The sequence below is a fragment of the Lolium rigidum genome, chromosome 4 (genome assembly GCF_022539505.1).
Source record: "Lolium rigidum isolate FL_2022 chromosome 4, APGP_CSIRO_Lrig_0.1, whole genome shotgun sequence".
Lineage (NCBI taxonomy): Eukaryota > Viridiplantae > Streptophyta > Magnoliopsida > Poales > Poaceae > Lolium > Lolium rigidum.
In genome coordinates, this window is record NC_061511.1 from 282,927,087 (window position 1) to 282,936,612 (window position 9,526).

At 40.9% G+C, this 9,526-nt stretch overlaps 2 long non-coding RNA genes across 4 annotated transcripts; both read left to right on the forward strand.

Moving 5' to 3' along the window:
• Positions 1 to 1,212: 1,212 nt before the first annotated feature.
• On the forward strand, positions 1,213 to 2,539 carry LOC124705432. Of its 2 annotated transcripts, none has more exons than XR_007003997.1 (3): positions 1,213 to 1,272; positions 1,360 to 1,471; positions 1,571 to 2,157. It is a non-coding gene; the product is annotated as an uncharacterized LOC124705432 (long non-coding RNA). The 2 variants fall into 2 exon arrangements; XR_007003996.1 differs by lacking the exon at positions 1,213 to 1,272 and adding an exon at positions 2,509 to 2,539 and having other exon boundaries at positions 1,312 to 1,471; positions 1,571 to 1,777.
• Positions 2,540 to 5,984: 3,445 nt separating this feature from the next.
• Positions 5,985 to 7,329, forward strand: LOC124705433. 2 transcript variants are annotated; one of them, XR_007003999.1, is made up of 3 exons: positions 5,985 to 6,044; positions 6,132 to 6,243; positions 6,343 to 6,929. It is a non-coding gene; the product is annotated as an uncharacterized LOC124705433 (long non-coding RNA). The 2 variants fall into 2 exon arrangements; XR_007003998.1 differs by lacking the exon at positions 5,985 to 6,044 and adding an exon at positions 7,281 to 7,329 and having other exon boundaries at positions 6,083 to 6,243; positions 6,343 to 6,549.
• Positions 7,330 to 9,526: the final 2,197 nt, after the last annotated feature.

Genomic DNA, 9,526 nt, shown 5'->3' on the forward strand with positions numbered 1-9,526 from the left:
GGGTGACACACTTAAGGTTTGATGTTGTAATAGTAGAACTTGAATATGGAATGGAGTTCGAAGTATTGTTCGAAGTCTCGGATGGGATCCCGGACATCACGAGGAGTTCCGAATGGTCCGAAGAATAAGATTCATATATAGGAAGTCATATTCCAAGTTTGGAAATGATCCGGTGCATTTATGGAAGGTTCTAGAAGGTTCTAGAAAAGTCCGGAAGAAATCACTTTGGAAGGCGGAGTCCCGAAGGGACTCCACCACTGATACGTCTGATACGTCCAAAACGTATCTACTTTCCCGAACACTTTTGCTATTGTTTTGCCTCTAATTTGTGTATTTTGGATGCAACTAACACGGACTAACGCTGTTTTCAGCAGAACAGAAATCCAACTTTCAGGAAAATCCTCGGAATTTATACGAAAGGTCCTATTTTTCCAGAAGACTCACGGAGCCATAAGGGCAAGTCAGGTGGAGGCCCGAGGGCCCCACACCCTAGGGCGGCGCAGCCCAGGAGGGGGGCGCGCGGCCCTAGTGTGTGGCCCCCTCGGCCGGCCTCCGACGCCCTCCTTCGGACTACTTATGTCACATCCCAAAATTTTCTAAATTTTGGAATGTAAAATAAAAATAAAATTTAAGCTTGGTTGCTTGTCTTGATTTAAATTTTCCAATGAAATAAAACTTTTGGTGTTACTTAAACTATTTTTCCGAAAATGGAGTTTTCAAAAACATGCATGCATTGCATTCATAAGCATCATGGCATCTTTGCATTCCCTAGGAAATTTGAGTGAAATTCAAATTTAGAAAGAAATCTTAAACCCGAAGAAATGCAAATAAAGCCGTATAGGCCTATGTGCCAAATTCGAATTTATCAAAATGTTTTTATTTTAAACTAAAAGTGGTTCCAAAATATTCTTTATTGAATAAAGAATCCGCTGATATTTTATTTATATTTTTCTAACTTAGTTTGAGTCACTTTTGATCAAATTCGGTTTTCAAATTATTTCCAAATTTTATTTTAGAAAGCTAAATAGAAGAGAAGAAAAAAAATAAATAAAAAAAAAGCGAGCGGGACACAACAAAAACCAGGCCAGCAGCACACACACCATGGCCGAGTGGCCAAATCCATCTCAGGGCCACGCATCAGTATTCAACCATCAAGCAAATAGCAAGCCACGCCTCCTTTCCTCATTTTTTTATTTTTTCGGCTGACACATGGGATACACTGCCACGTAGGATCACCATCAAGCTCCAGGACACCAACAGACGAGTCGACTCGTACGTTTTCAGTTTCTTGCTTTCAATCCCAAATTGATTCCCGGTGATTTAAGCCATCATTTAACGAGCCGTTTGTTCCTATTTAAGCTCCACACCCTCCTCTCCATTTCCCCTCACTCACCACAGACCGAGAGCCTCCAGGCTGCTCGAATTTTGCCTCGTATGTCCGCAGTACCGTCGCGGTAGATCGTCGATCGCGGTGAGCACGGTCCATCTTTTGATCTCTAGTTTCTTCCAAACATCCTATTTCTTCCTTGCGCATCTCTCAAAACTTGTTTCGTAATTTTTGGTGCACCAGAGCAACATCTCCATTTTCATCTGTGAGGGTGTCCGCGGGAAGCATTATTTTTCCTACGAGCAATTTCGGGAGAAGTACGGTATCTAGACGTTGTCTACGCCTTCAACGACTCCATCGACTTGGGACGCTCGTCGTCCACATCTTCGTCAGTTCCTGTACCCGCACCATCGTTCCCGATATCATCGTCGATTGCCTGTGTCGTTTTTGGTATTGTGTTCTTCTCTTGTTGTTCTTCTCTGTAATGGTACCCTTAGTACTAGCATATAGATACGGTAGGATTTAGTTGGAATCTCCTCCTTGCCTGCTAATTCACACACAAAAGGTTTGTTTTAATCGGAACACAGGACATTGCTATTTCAGAATTTTAAATGAGTTAGACAGTTTAGTCTGAACGCATAGATAGTTTCAGTAAAATTCGTTTTGGGTTAGTTTGTACGTGTAACTTCAAAAGTGCATATCTTGTGTTCTGTTCATCCGAATTATGCAAATTAGATACCGTCGGAACCCCTAGAAAATATAGAATCCAGAGGAACTACAATATTACACTTTTGCATCATGTTTATACACAGTTTTTGCAGAAAATTCAAATAGACTATTTTGGCTATACAAATAGTTCTACAAATTATTTTTAAGTAATTCCTTTTGCTATTAGTTGATAATTTAACCCTCTATATTAACATTATAACAAGAAAAACGTGGCCCTGCTTATTTTATTCGTAGTATTTGTTTAGTGATATATACCTTTTCTAGTGATAGAAAATGTTTTCAATAGTTTAAACAACATTAAAATTGTACCATGGCATCATGCATATAGTTGAAACAGAGAACATATTAAGTGTGTTGTTCATGTTTAATTCACATATTGCATCCATATTTTTTTTATCTGTGATTGTATATGTGCTGCTATGTGTTTATGGAGTGAACATATTTGTTTGTAGATTGTGGTTGTGCTGATTGCAACGAGTGTTTCGCGAAGAGTGTACCAACTCGTCCTCTCACCAAGGCAAGTGACACACACCAAAAGTCCCAGTTTTAATTCTTGCACGTAGTGTTTTTATAGTAGACATGTCTAGGGTTTATGCTTTATGCCTGGTAATAAATCCTAGTAGTTTAGTTACACCACTCCTAGACTCCCTTAGCCGCCATTAAATTTAGTTGTTACCTGCTATGCCATGGAAAAAGGTTTTGATAGAGGTTAAGGAAAAACAACTAAGTTTAATGAATTACCTGGGTGAATGGTGGAGTTATGGAGAGGGTGGCTGTATCGTGGGGCAAGACCCCGGTGCTAGTGCACACTTGCGGAAAGTCACCCAGTGCTTAAAGAGATTGTAGACAAATCTTGCTCATTAGCTTTCCGTACAACCACATGCTACTATGGCTCGGCTTGACAAAGTATGTTGTATGAACCCGGATCCTAGGGGCCAGGTGGTGGTAGAGGGATACTCGTAGGTGGGGGCGTGGCCCTTAGGGAATGGTTCGGGCGATTACACACGAGAGGTCTCGGCCACGGTCTACACCGTCCTTAAGCAAAATGTGCAACGAGGTAGAAGGATTGACCTGGCCATGTGGGTAAAGGTGTACAACCTCTCGAGAGTGAAAAATCTAAGTACTTAGCCGTGTCCCCGGTTATGGACAACTTGAGCGAACTGACAAGTCCTTGTTCGAAGATCTCCTCATCCCAATTTCTTAAATAAAATTTGAATGGGTGAACAAGGGTAGGAAGGTACATTGGGGCTTTACCAATGCTACTGCTAATTAGTACATTGGGGATTTACCAATGTTACTGTAAATTAGATTGGAAGAAAATGTTTTGATAAATGATAGGGAAAAATTGGCTTTATGCAAAATGAACCCGAGCTCTACCAGCCGGATGTGCACGTAGGTATAGGATGTCTTTTGAGTCCACAAAAGTGTCCTTGCCAATACAATTCAAATGTATTGACCATTCGTGGCTGCAACGTATCATGTTGCAGGTTTTTCGTACGATGAGTAAGGAAACGTTAGGGGTTACGAGTCTATCCTCAACATGCTCGCTCGTGGCACATGAAGACGAAGGACTCCATGCTCGTCTATGTTTATTCGTTGTGAAACTCGATGATATGCTAGCCTTGTGCTATGCAATTTGTAATCCTTTATGTAAATTCCGGATCATACGATGTAATAAAGACCTTTGTTTCTTGGTATTACATCTTGTACCGTGTGTGCTAGCGATTGATCCAGGGACTAGCACAGATACGCACAGAGATCGGCACCCTACCGGGTGAGGTCGCTACAGATGGTATCAGAGCATTGTGTTGACCGTAGGTTCGTGACCCTAGGTTTGGATTAGAAATAGGAAGACCCTAGGATGAAATTTTTGTCTAATCCTATTTCAAAAAAAAAAGTGTGTTTTGTGAACTTCTAGTACTTCTCATCTATTCCATCTTCAGAAATGTTTTCCTCTTGCCTTAGATGATCTACCTCATGAAAACTATCAAGGAAGTAGAGATGATGACCTTGTGCCTGAAGTGAGGAACTGATGCTTCATGTGTTATTTTTCGACTCCGCAAGAAGTGTTTCATAGAAGACCAATGAAGAACTTGGAGAAACAGTCAGGTGCTGGCTGCACAACACCCATAAGTACATCGATGCAGTAGAAGAGAAGGTTGAAACATCCAAAATAGAAATAGACTAGACCACCATTAGTTCTCTTTTAGCGAACCAACGATAAAGTAACAAAGTATTGATCTTACCAAAATGTGGTATGACCATACTATTTTGTTTGTGTTTGAACCATGTTGCTTGATGCTTGTTAGATGATTGTTGTTTGCTGAATTGCTTTGATCTGCTGTGTTTGGGTAGGAATTCTCCCTTAGAATCTTTCTATCTATTCTCATCTATACCCAACCCAGAGAATGTTTTCTCGGCAACTCACCATGAAGATAATAGTAGTGAAACCAACCCTGATGATATATTCTTATCAAGATGAAGACGGATATAATGTGAGATACGCAAAACCGTAGTTAAGGATCGATAGAAGTGTTTTCAAAACAATTCAATAATGGGGACTGAAACATTGATTCAATTCTCCATAGAAGTTTTTATCAAACTTGTGAGGTTAACCAAGAGTTAGAATACGAGATTCAATAAATCAAATACGGAGTAATGATTTGGGTGCAGAATGGATTGATCACCATTCCTACTACCCTTATTATTCGCTTTCGTAATATTGACTTTGCGAATCTAGAGAGACATACCTATAAAAGAGATAACGGCGATTAAGCCTAAAGCTTAGGGTGGAGAAATATGATACCCTTATAGTATGGCAAGTGCTGCCAAGCGTAGGACTACAACGAGATTGAAGATTTAGCCACTAGATGAAGAGTGGTGGAAGGTTGTTGTCGAAGACACCAAGAAGAAAAGGATGAAGGATCTCATGAAGTTGCTCATCTTGGTCTCATGATAGGCCTAAAGAGTGACCCCTTTCTGTCAAACGTAGGTCAACCACCAGCCCATATGAAGCCCAACTATGAGGAAACCTACTCAAATTACCTTGAAGAGTTTTGTTATTCACTATATGTGAATAAACAACCCCTATTGGAGGTCAGAAGCCATAGATATTCCAAGAGATGATCCAATGCCAAGTCATACCTAGGATGAACCAACCATGAACCCAATACCTAAGACTACCTACAAAATTTTCATTTAAGGATGGTAGCCCACCCCAACATTTTCCAAACTCATATTTCTTTCTAGCCTTCTCGAATCTCGGGGACGAGATTCCTTTTAAGGGTGGTAGTCTGTCACATCCCAAAATTTTCTAAATTTTGGAATGTAAAATAAAAATAAAATTTAAGCTTGGTTGCTTGTCTTGATTTAAATTTTCCAATGAAATAAAACTTTTGGTGTTACTTAAACTATTTTTCCGAAAATGGAGTTTTCAAAAACATGCATGCATTGCATTCATAAGCATCATGGCATCTTTGCATTCCCTAGGAAATTTGAGTGAAATTCAAATTTAGAAAGAAATCTTAAACCCGAAGAAATGCAAATAAAGCCGTATAGGCCTATGTGCCAAATTCGAATTTATCAAAATGTTTTTATTTTAAACTAAAAGTGGTTCCAAAATATTCTTTATTGAATAAAGAATCCGCTGATATTTTATTTATATTTTTCTAACTTAGTTTGAGTCACTTTTGATCAAATTCGGTTTTCAAATTATTTCCAAATTTTATTTTAGAAAGCTAAATAGAAGAGAAGAAAAAAAAATAAATAAAAAAAGCGAGCGGGACACAACAAAAACCAGGCCAGCAGCACACACACCATGGCCGAGTGGCCAAATCCATCTCAGGGCCACGCATCAGTATTCAACCATCAAGCAAATAGCAAGCCACGCCTCCTTTCCTCATTTTTTTATTTTTTCGGCTGACACATGGGATACACTGCCACGTAGGATCACCATCAAGCTCCAGGACACCAACAGACGAGTCGACTCGTACGTTTTCAGTTTCTTGCTTTCAATCCCAAATTGATTCCCGGTGATTTAAGCCATCATTTAACGAGCCGTTTGTTCCTATTTAAGCTCCACACCCTCCTCTCCATTTCCCCTCACTCACCACAGACCGAGAGCCTCCAGGCTGCTCGAATTTTGCCTCGTATGTCCGCAGTACCGTCGCGGTAGATCGTCGATCGCGGTGAGCACGGTCCATCTTTTGATCTCTAGTTTCTTCCAAACATCCTATTTCTTCCTTGCGCATCTCTCAAAACTTGTTTCGTAATTTTTGGTGCACCAGAGCAACATCTCCATTTTCATCTGTGAGGGTGTCCGCGGGAAGCATTATTTTTCCTGCGAGCAATTTCGGGAGAAGTACGGTATCTAGACGTTGTCTACGCCTTCAACGACTCCATCGACTTGGGACGCTCGTCGTCCACATCTTCGTCAGTTCCTGTACCCGCACCATCGTTCCCGATATCATCGTCGATTGCCTGTGTCGTTTTTGGTATTGTGTTCTTCTCTTGTTGTTCTTCTCTGTAATGGTACCCTTAGTACTAGCATATAGATACGGTAGGATTTAGTTGGAATCTCCTCCTTGCCTGCTAATTCACACACAAAAGGTTTGTTTTAATCGGAACACAGGACATTGCTATTTCAGAATTTTAAATGAGTTAGACAGTTTAGTCTGAACGCATAGATAGTTTCAGTAAAATTCGTTTTGGGTTAGTTTGTACGTGTAACTTCAAAAGTGCATATCTTGTGTTCTGTTCATCCGAATTATGCAAATTAGATACCGTCGGAACCCCTAGAAAATATAGAATCCAGAGGAACTACAATATTACACTTTTGCATCATGTTTATACACAGTTTTTGCAGAAAATTCAAATAGACTATTTTGGCTATACAAATAGTTCTACAAATTATTTTTAAGTAATTCCTTTTGCTATTAGTTGATAATTTAACCCTCTATATTAACATTATAACAAGAAAAACGTGGCCCTGCTTATTTTATTCGTAGTATTTGTTTAGTGATATATACCTTTTCTAGTGATAGAAAATGTTTTCAATAGTTTAAACAACATTAAAATTGTACCATGGCATCATGCATATAGTTGAAACAGAGAACATATTAAGTGTGTTGTTCATGTTTAATTCACATATTGCATCCATATTTTTTTTATCTGTGATTGTATATGTGCTGCTATGTGTTTATGGAGTGAACATATTTGTTTGTAGATTGTGGTTGTGCTGATTGCAACGAGTGTTTCTGCGAAGAGTGTACCAACTCGTCCTCTCACCAAGGCAAGTGACACACACCAAAAGTCCCAGTTTTAATTCTTGCACGTAGTGTTTTTATAGTAGACATGTCTAGGGTTTATGCTTTATGCCTGGTAATAAATCCTAGTAGTTTAGTTACACCACTCCTAGACTCCTTAGCCGCCATTAAATTTAGTTGTTACCTCGCTATGCCATGGAAAAAGGTTTTGATAGAGGTTAAGGAAAAACAACTAAGTTTAATGAATTACCCGGGTGAATGGTGGAGTTATGGAGAGGGTGGTCTGTATCAGTGGGCAAGACCCTGGTGCTAGTGCACACTTGCGGAAAGTCACCCAGTGCTTAAAGAGATTGTAGACAAATCTTGCTCATTAGCTTTCCGTACAACCACATGCTACTATGGCTCGGCTTGACAAAGTATGTTGTATGAACCCGGATCCTAGGGGCCAGGTGGTGGTAGAGGGATACCGTAGGTGGGGGCGTGGCCCTTAGGGAATGGTTCGGGCGATTACACACGAAGGTCTCGGCCACGGTCTACACCTGTCCTTAAGCAAAATGTGCAACGAGGTAGAAGGATTGACCCGGCCATGTGGGTAAAGGTGTACAACCTCTCGAGAGTGAAAAATCTAAGTACTTAGCCGTGTCCCCGGTTATGGACAACTTGAGCGAACTGACAAGTCCTTGTTCGAAGATCTCCTCATCCCAATTTCTTAAATAAAATTTGAATGGGTGAACAAGGGTAGGAAGGTACATTGGGGCTTTACCAATGCTATCGCTAATTAGTACATTGGGGATTTACCAATGTTATCGTAAATTAGATTGGAAGAAAATGTTTTGATAAATGATAGGGAAAAATTGGCTTTATGCAAAATGAACCCGAGCTCTACCGACCGGATGTGCACGTAGGTATAGGATGCCTTTTGAGTCCACAAAAGTGTCCTTGCCAATACAATTCAAATGTATTGACCATTCGTGGCTGCAACGTATCATGTTGCAGGTTTTTCAGACGATGAGTAAGGAAACGTTAGGGGTTACGAGTCTATCCTCAACATGCTCGCTTGTGGCACATGAAGACGAAGGACTCCATGCTGTCTATGTTTATTCGTTGTGTAACTCTGATGATATGCTAGCCTTGTGCTATGCAATTTGTAATCCTTTATGTAAATTCTGGATCATACGATGTAATAAAGACCTTTGTTTCTTGGTATTACATCTTGTACTGTGTGTGCTAGCGATTGATCCAGGGACTAGCACAGATACGCACAGAGATCGGCACCCTACCGGGTGAGGTCGCTACAACTTATCGCCTTCGACCTAAAAACGCACGGAGAGAAGTCGAAGTCGCCAGAAACCCTCCAGAACGCCGCCACATCGCGAAACTCCGTCTCGGGAGCCAGAAGTCTCCGTTCTGGCACTCCGCCGGGACGGGGAATTGGAGGAGATCATCGCCATCATCACCACCGACGCCTCTCCATCGACCAGCCATGTTTCCCCCATCCATGTGTGAGTAATTCCCCGCTGTAGGCTGAAGGGGATGGTAGGGATTGGATGAGATTGGTCATGTAATAGTGTAAGATTGTTAGGGCATAGTGCCTAGTGTCCGTAATTGGTACTTTGATGATATTGTTGCAACTTGTTATGCTTAATGCTTGTCACTAGGGCCCGAGTGCCATGATCTCAGATCTGAACATGTTATTATTTCATCATGATATTCATTGTTTGTGGTCTTACCTGCAAGTTGTATACACATGTCGCTGTCCGGAACCAATGGCCCCGAAGTGACAGAAATCGGGACAACCGGAGGGGATGGTAGTGATGTGAGGATCACATGTGTTCACGGAGTGTTAATGCTTTGCTCCGGTACTATATTAAAAGGAGTACCTTAATATCCAGTAGATTCCCTTGAGGCTCGGCTGCCACCGGCTGGTAGGACAAAAGATGTTGTGCAAGTTTCTCATTGCGAGCACGTACGACTATAATTGGAACACATGCCTATTGATTGCTTTGTACTTAGACACCGTTTTATTATTATCTCGCAAATGCCCCGCTTGATTGTTACATGAGTTTCTCTCATCCATGCAACGCCCGTTATCCGTCCCCGTGCCTACAGTATTTTAATCCCGCTGTTTACTATAATCACTACCGCCGTCTCTCGTTACTCGTCGCTGTTATTTCACTACCGCTATCGCTATAAAACTCGTTACTAC